The sequence below is a fragment of the Ovis canadensis genome, chromosome 5 (genome assembly GCF_042477335.2).
Source record: "Ovis canadensis isolate MfBH-ARS-UI-01 breed Bighorn chromosome 5, ARS-UI_OviCan_v2, whole genome shotgun sequence".
Lineage (NCBI taxonomy): Eukaryota > Metazoa > Chordata > Mammalia > Artiodactyla > Bovidae > Ovis > Ovis canadensis.
The window spans coordinates 58003680-58019778 of NC_091249.1; the positions used below are offsets into that span (position 1 = coordinate 58003680).

The 16099-nt window shown below is 42.6% G+C and overlaps 1 protein-coding gene across 3 annotated transcripts in view; it reads right to left on the bottom strand.

The window, feature by feature from the left end:
• The window catches only part of FSTL4 (follistatin like 4), a 739698-nt gene that overhangs the window by 475176 nt on the left and 248423 nt on the right, over window positions 1-16099 (bottom strand). Inside the window, exon 4 of one of the 3 annotated variants that reach the window (XM_069592040.1) lies at window positions 9925-9969. The exons of the other annotated variants lie outside the window; for them this stretch is intronic. The gene's annotated coding sequence lies outside the window, so the exon portion shown is untranslated. The remainder of the gene's footprint in view (window positions 1-9924; window positions 9970-16099) is intronic. 3 annotated transcript variants of the gene reach the window in all.

The following is a 16099-nucleotide window of genomic DNA, read 5'->3' on the forward strand; positions in this document are numbered from 1 at the left end:
TTCTCTTCCCTGAAAGACCTCAAGTGGGGAATCACAGTTTGATTCTGATTTTGAGGCAATTTTATGTTAATCAACTTTTTTTTTAACAGTGAAAACTTTTTTCCCTTTTATTCAGAATCAAAACAGACAATTGGACAGAGAAACTAAATAGAAATCAAGAAAGTTGCTATCATATTGGAAAGGGTATCTTAAGTATTATCCTTCAAGTCCTGGAAACACTGCGCACATGTGTGTTTAAAGTATCATGATTGCCTTGATGCCTATATTTTGCTCTAATTCCCTGGCCATAAACACCAACAAAATGCTGATGATTCCTCTCTCTGTCTCCACCCCCCCGAATCCTTGGCTCACAGAGCTGAATGCCTATTTAATATCTGCACTTTGTTATCTCACAGGCATTGTAAGTGAGCATGTTCAAAACGTAATCCTTGATCCGCAAATCTACGCCCCCCCCCCACCCCCCTGCCCTTTCTCCCTCTCAACAGTGGGCAGTGCTGTGCTTCAGGTCTCTCAGGACAGAAGCACAGCAGTTATCCTTCATTCTGCTTTTGCTCTCAGTCCACTTTCAACCCATCAGCTAAGTTCTATTGGCCCCATCCTCAAAATTTGTCCAGAATGTGACTATGTGTTATCAACTCTATGATCATTACTCTGGTCCAAGCCACCATCATGGTTTGCCTACATTTTTTGTACTGGTCTTCTCCCTCATTGTGACCTAGCCCTCCTAGAGGCTACTTTGAACACCATCGTTAGCTAGAATGATCTCTTGAAAACATAAAGAGAGTCATGTTACTTCAGTGCTCTAAACTCTCCATGACCTCCCAGTGTCAAAGCAAAGTCCTATTCATGCAGATGGCCACGAGGCACATGAAAATATGCTCAACATCACTAATTATTAGAGAAACGCAAATCAAAACTATAGTGAGGTACCACTTCACACCGATCAGAACGACCATCAGGAAGACTTTCCTGTGTCCGAAGGTTAAGACTTCACCTTGCAGTGCAAGGGGTGCAGGTTCAATCCCTGGTCAGGGAGCTAAGATCCTACATGCCTGGAGGCCAAAATACATCAAATAGAAGCAATATTGTAACAGATTCAACAAAGACTTTAAAACTGGTCCGCATCAGGGAAAAAAATTTAAAAACTGGCCATAATTAAAAATCTACAAGTAATAAATGTTAGAGAGGGTTTGGAGAAAAAGGAAACTTCCTCCACTGTTGGTGGGAATGTAAATTAGTGCAGCCACTATGGAGAACAGTATGTAGGTTCCTCAAAACACTAAAAACAGAGGTGCCGTATGATCCAACAATTTCAATCTTGGGCATACACCCAGACAAATCTGTAATTCAAAAAGATTCATAGGATAATTATTCACAGCAACCAAGACATGGACACAATTTAAATGTACATCAGTGAATGAATGCATAAAGAAGATGAGGTACATATATACAGTGGAATACTCCTCGGCCATAAGAAAGAATGAAATAATGCCTTTTGCGGCAACATGGATGGTCCTAGAGAAAATCATACTAAGTAGAGTAAGTCAGAAGGATAAAGACAAATGCTGTATGATATCACTTGTATGTGAATCTAAAATATGGTACAAATGAACTTATCTACAAAAGAGACTCACAGAGAGAGAGAACAAAGTTGTGGTTACCAAGGGGGAGGTGGCTGGGGGTGGAACGGACTGGGAGTTTGGGATCAGCAAATGCTAATTGGTATATATAAGAATGGATAGACAACAAGGTCCTACTGTATAGCATGGGGAACTATAGTTAATATCCTGTGGCAAACCATAATGGACAAAATAGGAAAAGAATGTATATGTGTATATGTATAACTGAATCACTTTGCTGTGAATAAATACTTGAATAAACTAAAAGAATTTTGTAAAGCAACATGCTATTAAAATGGCCCATAAAACTCCCTTTCATCTCATTTCCTACATTTCTCTCCTGATTCACTCAGTTCAAGTTCAGGGCATTTGTTTCTCAAACTCACCAGATGTGTTTCCACCACAGGACCTTTGCACTGACTGTTCCTTTGCCAAGGATGCTTTTCCCCAGACATTTACAAGATTCTTGCTCCTTCATCAAACTGATGACCACAGATATAGCATCCTCACTGCTATCCTGCCCTCCCTTCCCTACTGCATCTTCCTTCATACTTCTTATCATCTAACATACTTTATCACTTCCTTCTGCTAGTATATAAACTCCACAAGGGCAGAGATTTTTATGTTTTGTTCACAGCTGTGTCTATTCACTTAGGAATGATACCTGGCACACAGTAGACACTTAACAAATGTTTGTTGAATAAATAAGATTCAATGCATTTGGATAAATTAGGGACAGATTCCCACCTTTCATGCCTTCTAACACTTCTCACTTGCACATTTGTGGTACATGAGCCTATGACAGGCCCAGGGGCTCCTTGTTGCCGGATCAGCAGGGGATAAGCCTTGTAAGCAAACCTTGAGGATATGATGTGCAACATCTGAATGTACCCATAGGCTGCACGCTGGATCTTATTTCTGAGCTGGACTGTCTGCACCAGGTCAGTCACTGCAGATACCTTTATGGAGTGAGGTGAGGTTGTGTACAAATCTGTCACACCAGGGACTGTGATACGCCCAGATCACTCATCTTACAAAACAGAGCTGCTGGGGTCAGAGGGCAGGGGTGATTCTGAAGATAGCTACATGGATATGGGTAAATCAGACTGCCTCCAACACCTTTCTGGTTAGGAGAGGGTTATAAGTAAAAAATTTGGATTTCACCAAGTGCTAGTAGACCTGCAGACAGGGGTTCAAACAATTGAGAAGCAACTTCCCTCCTCTACCACACACACTACCCAGCTCTGTCTCCTCCAAGCTCAGTGAGCTACAGGCATGAACTAGGCTGTGAGCCAAAGAACTACTCCCGGAGAACTTCCAAAACATTTAGCACGGACTGAGGGCTCAAGCAGCTGGGGGCAAAGACCTTCTGACATTTGGATTATGCTGCTAACAGGACTTCATCAGTAGCCAAGGACTGGCTGGACCTGGGGAAACTTGGGCCCCACTTGGAGGACATCACCAGCTCTGCCAAGTCCTGGATGCTCTGCCTTGTGGTCTCATCAAGCCGGAGGTAATACTTAGGGATAGGATCAGTTGTCACTGATATAAATGAGCCGGGTCCACTGGGTGAGCTGCTTTCAACATATCCTGAAAAATTCTAAGATGTGATGAGATCTAAACATGTCACAAGCAGAAAGGGCAAGAAATGTTTCCAAGTCTCATTTGCTCTTATGAAGTGACATCTAGAAAGAAAATGAATCCGATGAAGAGGAAAAGGCGAATTATGATATTAAAAATTCATTTCCATTTAGCAAATTTCCTATTAGCATCACAATTCAGGATACTTTAATAATTAGAGCCTCACATAGGTGGCATAATTGGCTGCCTCACTGATAGGATTTAAGGAACATCAGAAAAATCCCTTCTCCTAAATCACTTTTCAACAGCCTGATTCACCCACCAGGGCTGGACAAAGGTGACCCTTCCTGGGCTCCTCTTCTAAGTACACATTCTCAGGGTGGGAGGTGACAGCCACTCAGGCCTAGCCCTCCCCGGCAAGTGGGTGGAGCAGATGAGAGCCCTGAAGGAAAGACTGAGCACAGGAAGGGAGGCTCCCGGAGGCCACTTTGCACCCCAGGAGGCTTCCCCTCCTCGAATCGTCTTCACAGTGACCCACTCCTGCTGAAGACCTTTTGTCTTCAGGAGAGCACTTTTTGCTCAAGAGGCAAACGTCTTCTGCAAATTCACAGGAGAAATGGCAGGAACTGTGTAGTGGGACATCCTTCAGACAGGGAAGAGTTCTGCCATGGTCTGAGGTCAGGAGGGATAGGGGTGCGCCCTGCACTCAGAGCAGCTCCAACTGACAGTACCAGTCAGGGCACCTCTGAGGACCCGCTAGGTTCTGTGCCTGCCTTCAGCCAGGTTCCTGCTGAGCCTCTGGAGCAAGTAAAGGATCCTGTTGTGACATAATCATAGATACTCATGCTCATGCTTGAGATCAAGGCAAGTCTAGAGGAGACAGGCCCCTGATCAAACAATGATGCTGAGGCTCCCAGTGCCTCTGCCTCTGCTTTCAACAGTGACCCCTCTGGGAAAGTGAGTTTCTCCCCTGGACTTCAGCCCCACCCACTCCCAAGTCCACGCTCATTTCCCCCAAGCAACTAGAGGGGCCTCTGAAGTGCTAGGCTGAACTGCTGTTTTCTCAGTTTGAAAGTCGCTTGGGGCTGGTGCATGGGGATGACCCAGAAAGATGTTATGGGGAGGGAGGTGGGAGGGGGGTTCATGTTTGGGAATGCATGTAAGAATTAAAGATTTTAAAATTTAAAAAATAAAAAACTAAAAAAAAAAATAAAATAAATAAAATAAAATAAAAGTCATCAATAACTCCCCAGTAACCCTGGGTTCAGAAGATCCCCTTCAGGAGGGCATGGCAACCCATTCCAGTAATCTTGCCTGGAGAATTTCCATGGACAAAGGAGCCTGATGGGCTACAGTCCATAGGGTCACAAAGAATCAGACGCAACTGAGTGACTAAGCACACACACCCACAGCCTCAAGAAAAAGGCCCACCCCCTGGCCCAGTATTAGTGGTAAAGAATCTGCCTGCCAGTGCAGGAGACATAAGAGACCCAGGTTCAATCCCTGGGTTAGGAAGGTCCCCTGGAGAAGGAAATGGTAACCCACTCCAGTATTCTTGCCTGTAGAATGCATGGACAGAGGAACTTGGTGGTCTACAATCCATAGGGTCACACAGAGTTGGACACAACTGAAGTGACTTAGCATGCATGCACTGGCCCAGCATATCTAGCTGCACAAGATCTGGGTGCTGTCCATTCTCAGGCCTCCTCCCACCACCTTCCCACATGACCCCTGCCTTCAGCTACAAGCACAGCTCCCAAGATGCCCATACACTGAGGCCTGGTGTGCTCGCCTCTGCCAACCAAGGCCTGCTCCACCCCACGCTCCCAAGGGTCAGCCTTGGTCCTGTTCTGGAAAGATGGGATGGTAAAAGAGGGCGAGATAGAGTAAGTTAGAATGCAAGAAAATCTGATTTTTACTGAGATTCAGTTGTTTTTCTTAACAAGCACTCCTAATACTGTTGCGAGCCTTTGGTTAATTTCCAAAGTTCTGATAAAGTTAATCTTGATAGTTTGTGTGTTTACCAGTATTGTCATGGCTTTTATGAAGGAGTAGGCTTTCAGAGGTCTTTACTCTGCCAGTCCAGAAGTATTCTTACCAGTGGACTGATTTTTGACAGAGGTGTGAAGGCAATTCACTGGGTAAAAGACAGTCTTTCTGCAAATGGGCTGAAACAATTAAATATTCATATGCAATCAACTAATACATAAAAATGAAAGGAACTTTGATCCACATGTGCCATACAAGAAAATAAGCCAAAAGGTTCAAAGACCCTAAAGTAAAACCTAAAGCTACAAAATTTCTAGAAGAAAACCTAACAGGAAATCTCCATGGCTTAGGACAGGCAAAGATCCTAGATACAATGTTAAATATATGATCCTTAAAAGAAAAAAATGACCCTTGTGAACTTAAGCAATTTCCCTTAAACCACTAAAACTTAGTTCTATTTTGAAGGTAGGAAGAAACACTTTCTCTCAGTACACTATTTCTCCCCATCCTCTCTCTCTGATTTTTTTTTTTAAGTAATGAATGGCTGCTATCAAAAAGTCTACAAACAATAAATGCTGGAGAGGGTGCGGAGAAAAGGGAACACTCTTACACTGTTGGTGGGAATGCAAACTAGTACAGCCACTATGAAGAACAGTGTGGAGATTCCCTTAAAAACTGGAAATAGAACTGCCATATGACCCAGCAATCCCAATGCTGGGCATACACACCAAGGAAAGCAGAATTGAAAGAGACACGTGGACCCCAATGTTCATCACAGCACTGTTTACAATAGCCAGGACATGGAAGCAACGTGGATGGCCATTGGCAAACAAATTAATAAGAAAGCTGTGGTACATATACACAATGGGATATTACTCAGCTATTAAAAAGAATGTATTTGAATCAGTTCTAATGAGGTGGATGAAACTGGAGCCTATTATACAGAGCGAGGTAAGTCAGAGAGAAAAACACCAATACAGTACATTAATGCATATATATGGAATTTAGAAAGATGGTAACGATGACCCCATATGTGAGACAGCAAAAGAGACACAGATGTAAAGAACAGACTTTTGGACTCTGTGGGAGAAGGCGAGCATGGGATGATTTGAGAGAATAGCTTTGAAAACATGTATATTATCATATGTGAAATAGATGGCCAGTCCAGGTTCGATGGATGAGGCAGGGTGCTCAGGGCGGGGGCACTGGGATGGCCCTGAGGGATGGGGTGGGGTGGGAGGTGGGAAGGAGGGTCAGGATGGGGAACACATGCACACCCATGGCTGATTCATGTGGATGTGTGGCAGAAACCACCACAAACTGTAAAGTAATTAGCCTCCAATTTAAATAAATTTGAAAAAGAAAAATAAATAAAAGTAATGACACATCACTGTTATACTATAAGAGATTATTAGTATAGTACTCTCTGTTCGCTTCCAAGGCAAACCATTCAGTATCACAGTAATCCAAGCCTATGCCCCAACCAGTAACACTGAAGAAGCTGAAGTTGAATGGTGCTATGAAGACCTACAAGACCTTTTAGAGCTTAACACCCAAAAAAGATGTCCTTTTCATTATAGGGGACTGGAATGCAAAAGTAGGAAGTCAAGAAACACCTGGAGTAACAGGCAAATTTGGCCTTGGAGTACGGAATGAAGCAGGGCAAAGGCTAATAGAGTTTTGCCAAGAGAATGCACTGGTCATAGCAAACACCCTCTTCCAACAACACAGAAGAAGACTCTACACATGGATATCACCAGAAGGTCAACACCAAAATCAGATTGGATGTATTCTTTGCAGCCAATGATGGAGAAGCTCTATACAGTCAGCAGAAACAAGACAGGAGCTGACTATGGCTAAGATCATGAACTCCTTATTGGCAAATTCAGACTTAAATTGAAGAAAGTAGGGAAAACCGCTAGACCATTCAGGTATGACCTAAATCAAATCCCTTATGATTATACAGTGGAAGTGAGAAATAGATTTAAGGGGCTGGATCTGATAGACAGAGTGCCTGATGAACTACGGACAGAGGTTCATGACATTATACAGGAGACAGGGATCAAGATCATCCCCAAGAAAAAGAAATGCAAAAAAAGCAAAATGGCTGTCTGAGGAGGCCTTACAAATAGCTGTGAAAAGAAGAGAAGCCAAAAGCAAAGGAGAGAAGGAAAGATATAAGCATCTGAATGCAGAGCTCCAAAGAATAGCAAGGAGAGATAAGAAAGCCTTCTTCAGTTTTCAGCGCAAACAAATAGATGAAAACAATAGAATGGAGATCTTTCAAGAAAATTAGAGATACCAAGGGAATATTTTATGCAAAGACTGGCACAATAAAGGACAGAAATGGTATGGACCTAACAGAAGCAGAAGATATTAAGAAGAGGTGGCCACAATACACAGAAGAACTGTACAAAAAAATCTTCATGACCCAGGTAATCATGATGGTGTGATCACTCACCTTGAGCCAGACATCCTGGAATGTGAAGTCAAGTGGGCCTTAGAAAGCATCACTATGAACAAAGCTGATGAAGGAGATGGAATTCCAGTTGAGCTATTTCAAATCCTGAAAGATGATGCTGTGAAAATGCTGCACTCAATATGCCAGCAAATTTGGAAAACTCAGCAGTGGCCACAGGACTGGAAAAGGTCAGTTTTCATTCTGATCGCAAAGAAAGGCAATGCCAAAGAATGCTCAAACTACAGCACAATTGCACTCATCTCACATGCTAGTAAAGTAATGCTCAAAATTCTCCAAGCCAGGCTTCAGCAATACATGAACCGTGAACTCCCTGATGTTCAAGCTGGTTTTAGAAAAGGCAGAGGAACCAAAGATCAAATTGCCAACATCCGCTGGATCATGGAAAAAGCAAGAGAGTTCCAGAAAAACATCTATTTCTATTTTATTGACTATGCCAAAGCCTTTGACCTGTGGATCACCATAAACTGGAAAATTCTGAAAAGAGATGGGAATACCAGACCACCTGACCTGCCTCTTGAGAAACCTATATGCAGGTCAGGAAGCAACAGTTAGAACTGGACATGGAACAACAGATTGGTTCCAAATAGGAAAAGGAGTACATCAAGGCTGTATGTTGTCACCCTGCTTATTTAACTTCTATGCAGAGTACATCATGAGAAACGCTGGGCTGGAAGAAGCACAAGCTGGAATCAAGATTGCCAGGAGAAATATCAATCACCTCAGGTATGGAGATGACACCACCCTTATGGCAGAAAGTGAAGAGGAACTAAAAAGCCTCTTGATGAAAGTGAAAGAGGGGAGTAAAAAAGTCGGCTTAAAACTCAACATTCAGAAAACAAAGATCATGGGATCTGGTCCCATCACTTCATGGCAAATAGATGGGGAAACAGTAGAAACAGTGTCAGACTTTATTTTTCTGGGCTCCAAAATCACTGCAGACGGTGACTGCAGCCATGAAATTAAAAGACGCTTACTCCTTTGAAGGAAAGTTATGACCAACCTAGATAGCATATTAAAACGCAGAGACACTACTTTGCCAACAAAGGTCTGTGTAGTCAAGGCTATGGTTTTTCCAGTGGTCATGTATGGATGTGAGAGTTGAACTGTGGAGAAAGCTGAGCACCGAAGAATTGATGCTTTTGAACAGTGGTGTTGGAGAAGATTCTTGATAGTCCCTTGGACTGCAAGGAGATCAAACCAGTCCATCCTAAAGGAGATCAGTCCTGGGTGTTCATTGGAAGCACTGATGCTAAAGCTGAAACTCCAATACTTCGGCCACCTCATGTGAAGAGTTGACTCATTGGAAAAGACTCTCATCCTCGGAGGGATTGGGGCAGGAGGAGAAGGGGACGACAGAGGGTGAGATGGCTGGATGGCATCACCGCCTCGATGGACATGAGTTTGAGTAAATTCCTTGAGTTGGTGACGGACAGGGAGGCCTGGCATGCTGCAAATCATGGGGTTGCAAAGAGTCGGACACAACTGAGCGACTGAACTGAACTGACTGAGAGTTTCATTCATATCGGTTGGTGAGCCAGTCTAAAGAATTGAGAGGATTCAGGTTAAAACTGACCAGGCATCCTGAAAACAGGTGGTAGTGGTAGGACGTTTAGGAATCCTGGGGAATCAAATCTTAGATACGATGGTAAATATATGATCTTTAAAAGGAAAAAGTGAATTTCATCAAAATTAAGAAACTTCTGTTCTTCTAAATCATTGTTAAAGGAATAGAAAGACAAGCCACAGACTAGGTGAAAATATTTGGAAATCATTTATCTGATAGAAGACTTGTATCCACAATATAGAAAGTATTCTCAATACAAGCTCTCAAACAAACAATTCAGTCTTAAAATAGTCAAAGTATTTGACCAGACATACGTGAAACAAGAAACATGGATGGTAATTAAGCACTTGAAAAAGCTCAAAATCTTTAGTTATTAGGGAAATACGAATCAAAATCACAATGAGATACCACATCACAGTCATCAAATGGCTAAAGAGACTGTGGTTGTATACAAGTGTGAGTGAGGATGCACAGCCACCGAAGCTCTTAACGACTGGTTTTAGCTGTTGTTCAGTCACTAAGTCATGTTTGACTCTTTGCAACCCCGTGGGCTATAAAATTATACAACTATTTTGGGAAACCGTGAGGCAGTTTATAAAAAGTATATACCAATATATTCCGATCATATTCCCCAGTCACTCCACCCCTAGGTATTTAACCAGGAGGAATGAAAGCGTGTGTCTACTTACAGACTTGTACTTCGATAGTCATTGCAGCTTTACATGTAATAGAATCTAGAAACAACAAAATATTTATCAAGAGATGAAGGGGTAAACAAATTGTACCACAGTCATATAATAAAATACTGCTCACCAAAAATGAGGAATAAAGTATTGATAAATCAGCCATGTGGATGATTTCAAAACAAATATGCTAAGCAAAAGAAATATAAACAAAATATAAACAAATCTAAACAAAATATGCTAATCAAAAATAGATTTAAACCAAAAAATTATACATACTATGCCATTCTCATTTATCTAAAGTTCTAGGAAATGTCACTGTATTCCATTTGTTCAATACAAACAAATACACAGAGGCAGAAAGTGTTTGTAGTGATGGAGCAGGGGCTAGCCTGGGTGGGAGGGAAGAAATACAAAGGGTCCCCAAAAGTTTCTGGACATGGTGGGTATGTGATGGTGTCACCAGTATATACATGTCAAAACTTAGATTTAAGATGTGCATTTTATTGTATGTCAATTATTCCCATAATGCTGTTAAAAATAATAAAACCCAGGACTATCAATCAAATCAGTGTGTGGCTGTAAGATATTTTGTTAAGACATGTAAAAAAATTAACCCAGGGATCTCCTGGTGGTCTAGCGCTAAGAAACTTTGTGCTCCCAACACATGGGGCCTAGGTTTGATCCCTGTTTGGGGAGCTAGATCCCACAAGCTGCAACTAACAGTTTCCATGCTGCAACTAAAGATCCTATTATACATGATGCAACTAAAGATCACTTATATGGCTACTAAGGCCCAGCACTTTTTAAAAAGAAGAATTAACCAAGTAGAACTTCCCAGATATACAAATGGGCTTTAGAAACTTAAAGGCAAGATCCCACAGTCTTCAGAAAGGATGAGTACATTTTGCATGGGGAAAGAAAGTGGATCATTCTGACAGAGGACAGACTGGAGAAGATCTATGAAAGGACAATCAAAATAAAGTTGGTATTGCTGAGAGAGCTCTCTAAAACGGACCCCGCAACATTGGTAATTATTAGAGAAATTCAAGTTAAAATTGCAATGAGGTTCCACCCACACCAGTCAGAATGACCATCATTAAAACGTCTACCAGTGCTAGAGAGAGTGTGGAGAGAAAGGAACTCTGCGACACTGCTGATGGGACTGTAAATTGGTGCATCCACTATAGAAAAGAGTACGGAGGTTTCTCAAAAAAACTAAAAATAGAACGATCGTATAATCCTGCAACCCCACTCCTGGGCATATATCTGGGGAGAAAAAACCATAACTCAAAGAGATACTTGCACCCCAGTGTTCATGGAAGCACTATTTACAATAGCCAAGGCACAGAAGCAACCTAAATGTCCACTGACAGATGAACAGATAAAGAAGTTGTGGCACATATATAGAATGGAATATTACTCAGCCATAAAAAGAATGAAATAATCCCATTTGCAGCAACATGGATGGACCTAGAGATTATCAAACTAAATGAAGTAAGTCAGAAAGAAAAAAGATATACACCCTCAGATATCACTTATATGTGGAATCTAAAATATGACACAAATGACCTCATCTATGAAAGAGAAACAGGTTCACAGACATAGACAAGAGACTTGAGGTTGATGGGAAGGTGGCAGCGAGGGAGGTTCAGAGTTTGGGATTAGCAGAGGCAAACTATTGTATACAGTATGGATAAACAACAAAGGGAACTATATTCAATATCCTGTGATAAACCATAATGGAGAAGAACAGAAAAAGAATGTGAATATATACATACAAATATATATGTATACACACACACATATATAAATGAATCACTTTACCATACAGCAGAAATTAACACAACATTGTAAATCAACTACATGTCAACAAAATAAATTAAAAAATAATAATAATAAAATAGAGCCAGGAGGCCATTAAGGAAGTGTGACTTATGCACATCTCAGCCTGGATGGAATCTGACCTACTGACCTGCCAGAAACTCAAGATACTAATTGGACTTCTGCCCTAAAGCAATTTGTGATTCCTTAAGGACAAATGTTTTCTGACTCGTGTCAAAGCCCATCACAATTCTCACCAGGCAACTCTTAACAACCTCGTACTTTTTGTCTTTACAAGTTCCTAATCCTTTCTCTTCCTTGGAACACTCTTTTGGGGTTACCTGAATCTGTATCTCCCAAAATGCAGTTCCTAAGACCTCAGATAAATTCTTTTCTATTTTCAGTCTCCTGAAATGTCTTTTTTGAGTTAACAGATCACTTTTACAAATGGCCCAATTCTGTGTCCACAGCCTCTCCAATATAGCTTGGCATCTCCACTCATCAAGATGTGGAATCTCTCTTCAGACCCTCTGACTCTGGGCTGACTTGAGAACATTCTTTGGCTGATAGGATGCAAAGAAATTAATGGTGTGTTAATTCCAAGCCCAGGCTTCAAGGCTTCTTCTATTCTCCAGCTCTCTTCCTTGGTTGCCTGCCTATATTCTGAGAATAAGCCTGGGTGAGCCTGCTGCAGGATGAAAGAACTCTTGAAAGTCAGCTGAAGACCAGACTGCCTCCAGAAGCACAGCCTCCTCCTGATGGAGCCCAGCTAAGACCAGAAAAATTGTCCAAATGAGCCCCATGTAAATTGCCAAACTGCACACTGTGAGCTTGCTGGTTAAGCCACTGAAGTTTGTTACACAGCAGTAGATAACTGATACACATGCATCATCTCTTGTAATTCACACAACAGCCAGAGAGACAGGACCCATTATCCCTACTTTAGGCAGACCTAAGGCTCAGAGCAAGTCTCACAACTGTCTAGGGGCATACAGCTAGCAAATGGCTTTGTAGTCACCAGAGCTATGTACCAATATTCTGGCTCTCCTCCCAGGCACTTGGTGAGACTGATGTGGAGCAGAGTGTTAGGACTTGTTTTGGATGAAAGCTTAAGTGAAAGCAATGTGTGTCACTTCCAGGAGAAGGACTCTGAAGGAAACGCATGATTTGCTAAGTTCCCTTCCTCTTGCTGCCGTACACAGAGATGCACCATGTGGTGGCTGTCCCTTCTGTCCAGGTCTCTGAATGTGATCTGGAGGACAGCCTCCAGCCAACCCATGATGGATATCACACATGAGAGTGAAATAAACCCTTTTTAGTCTAAGTCTTTGAGATTAGGGATTATCACTGCAGCCCAGCCTAGCCCATCCTAATTGATACAGCGGCTGGGTCAGGATTAAATTTCATATTTGTGTCATTCCAAAACCCACACTTTCACTCACAAATGAATGGGTAAGTAAATGATTTCTATCCAAAGGATGAGCAAGACCAACAGCACTAACTGAAATGGGAGAAAAAAGATTAAAGACAACAAATGAATGCAATTGAGACAGCAGAGGTCAGAGGAACACATTTTCAATCCAGAGGTCAGAGAAGGCAAAGCAAGCATCTAGGGAGTGTAGGAATGAGGTCTCTCCTGCCACAGCCCTTCTAAACTGTGCACGGGGCTGAAGAGAGAGCCAGCTACTGCTTTGCATCAGAAGGTCTCTGAAGAATTGACTCAAAGCAGGCACAATGGAGCAGCCATGAGCATGGGTGGGGACTCCAGTCCTTCTCTCTCTGGGTTCAGTTCAGTTCAGTTTAGTCGCTCAGTTGTATCTGACTCTTTGTGACCCCATGGACTGCAGCACACCAGGCCTCCCTGTCCATCACCAACCCCCAGAGTTTACCCAAACTCATGTCCATTGAGTCGGTGACACCATCCAATCATCTCATCCTCTGTCGTCCCCTTCTCCTCCCGCCTTCAGTCTTTCCCAGCATCAGCTTGTAAGTGATCCTGCCTCAGGGAACCCCAGACTGGGACATCCAGGGTCCCTCCTGTGGTTGGGGCATCTCCTCCTGGCTTGACCATCCTGGTTGCTGCTGACTGCTGGATTTTCTTGCCCTCAAATTAGGATGGCTTCTCAGCATCCTCTTACTCAAACCTGTTCAACAAAACTAACCAAGATCTTCTGATTTATCAACTCACATCCTGAATCTGACATCTCCTGTTACCCACCAGCAACTGTGGATTCAAATTCAACTCATCTGCTTCCACTTTGAACTCTTCAATTTAGGCGACTTTTCCAATACCAAACTTAATTCTATGCAAATAAACAAATGCTTATCTGGAGGCTATTGTATGCACAGAGCTATGGCCACGAAATAAATAAAAACATCCTCTCTCCCTGGAGGGACTCACAGTCCAGTAAGGGAGACAGATGTCTGTCAGTAAAGAGGGCCTTAATTCAAGACCACGTTTGAGAAGGGCTGCATTAGAGGGCCAAAGACAACCAGAAAACAGGGTGAATCGGTGAGATTCAAGCTCTCCAAGTTCCCCTCAGGGCCTGGACCTACTTGTCTGTGTGTTTTTATTATAATTTGCTACAATGCAATTTTATTGGTTTTTCCTCAATAATGAGCAGTCTTGGGAACATAATTAAATGTTTGCAATCACTGTAATGGGCTTCCCTGGTGGCTCAGTGGTAAAGAATCCGCCTGTCAATGCAGGAGATGCAGGTTCAATCCCTGGGTTGGGAAGATCCCCTGAAGAAGGAAATGGCAACCCACTCCAGTATTCTTGCATGGGAAATCCCATGGACTGAGGAGCCCAGCAGGCCACAGCCCTGGGGTTGCAAAGAACAGGACACAGCTGAGCAGCTAGACAGCAAGAACAATGACTATAACAGTAATTACAGTGTTAGGCAAGGATGCAGTAGCAACAGAGGCCCCACTGTAGGAAGGGCGGTGGCCTCCAGAGGCTCCAGGTAGCTCTGTCGTCAGAGGGGACCGCTGTCTCCCTCTGTGAGCAAAGCACTCACACACTGATGTCTGAGGATCGCAGTTCCTATCCTGCTCACTTCTGCCACACAAAGTTGTGGGGTTGTTTTGCCTTTCCACTAAGTAAAAGGCATCAGCTAGATGACAATAACACACCCCTCCATGAGGTGTGTTTCCTTACCCACTTCAGAGCTTTCAGCTATCTTCTTAATGGTGGCGGTCACTGCAATTCTGACCTCCTGTGGGGGCTGGAGTGTTATTGTTTATAATACTACTTGTCACTCTGAGATCCACCCTTTGAACAAAGTAACCAGAAGATGAAAAAGTTATATGCCTACTATAATAATAATTTTAAAAAAAAAGGAAGCCAAGGTTATTGATTCAGATTGCATTAAGACAAAGAAACCTTGACAAATCACAGAGAATGAAGCAGGAAAGACCAAAGAGGCTTCTGACCATGTGCAGATGTAAGTTAATAGAAGCCAGATATGAATTAACAGAGACTTTTCCTGTTCTGCTACTGGAAGATCACAGATGGTGAGCCTTAGAACGCCATGCCTGGCACACAGTAGGTACTCAGTAAATGCAGTAGACCAATCTCATGAGCTGTGTGGGTAGAGAAAAAAGAAACTGTCCATAGGTATCAGGGTCAAAAATTAAATATTCTCAACATAAGCTGGCAGATTTCTCATTATAATCACATATTCATTAATTTGGCCAAGAAATCTATTTACTCCACATTTACTGAGTTCATGCTAGGTTTCAGGCGCTCGTTGAGGTATTGGGCTCACTGCAGGAAACAAGCCCCTCCTCTGGTGACTGCAGTCTAGTGATAACTCAGATAGTGAAGCTGAAAACTGAAAAATCAGGCTGTGATTTGTCCTATGGAGAAAATCAAACAGTGACGTGATAGTGCCTGGCTGGCATAGGGGGGTTGGGCCAAGAAGACCTCTCAGAGGCATGACATTTAAGCAGAAACCTGAAAGATCACTAGCTTCTTTCTGTGACTCCTGAAGGAAAAGCATGGGTGCAGAAGGAACAGCTTGCACAAGAAACCTAATGTGAGAAAGAGCTTGGAATGGAAATGGGAACATGGGATCATTTAAAATGTGGGAATGATGCTTTAAAATTGACACTTAAAAAAACAGTAGTACTTGTTGCCAATGATATTTGTCTACCAATCTCAACATGATGGAGTGAACAGACGCCACTAATTCTGAAACCACCCCATTCATGGCAACCCGAGGTGGTGGTGGAAAGGTATGGGATGGTCAGGCATTGTGCTCACCATGGACCTCAGGCAAACCACTCACCACTCGGGCCCGTTTCCAACTGAAAAGGCCAAGGCCGCTGACCCACAGTAGTGTTTCTGAGGATC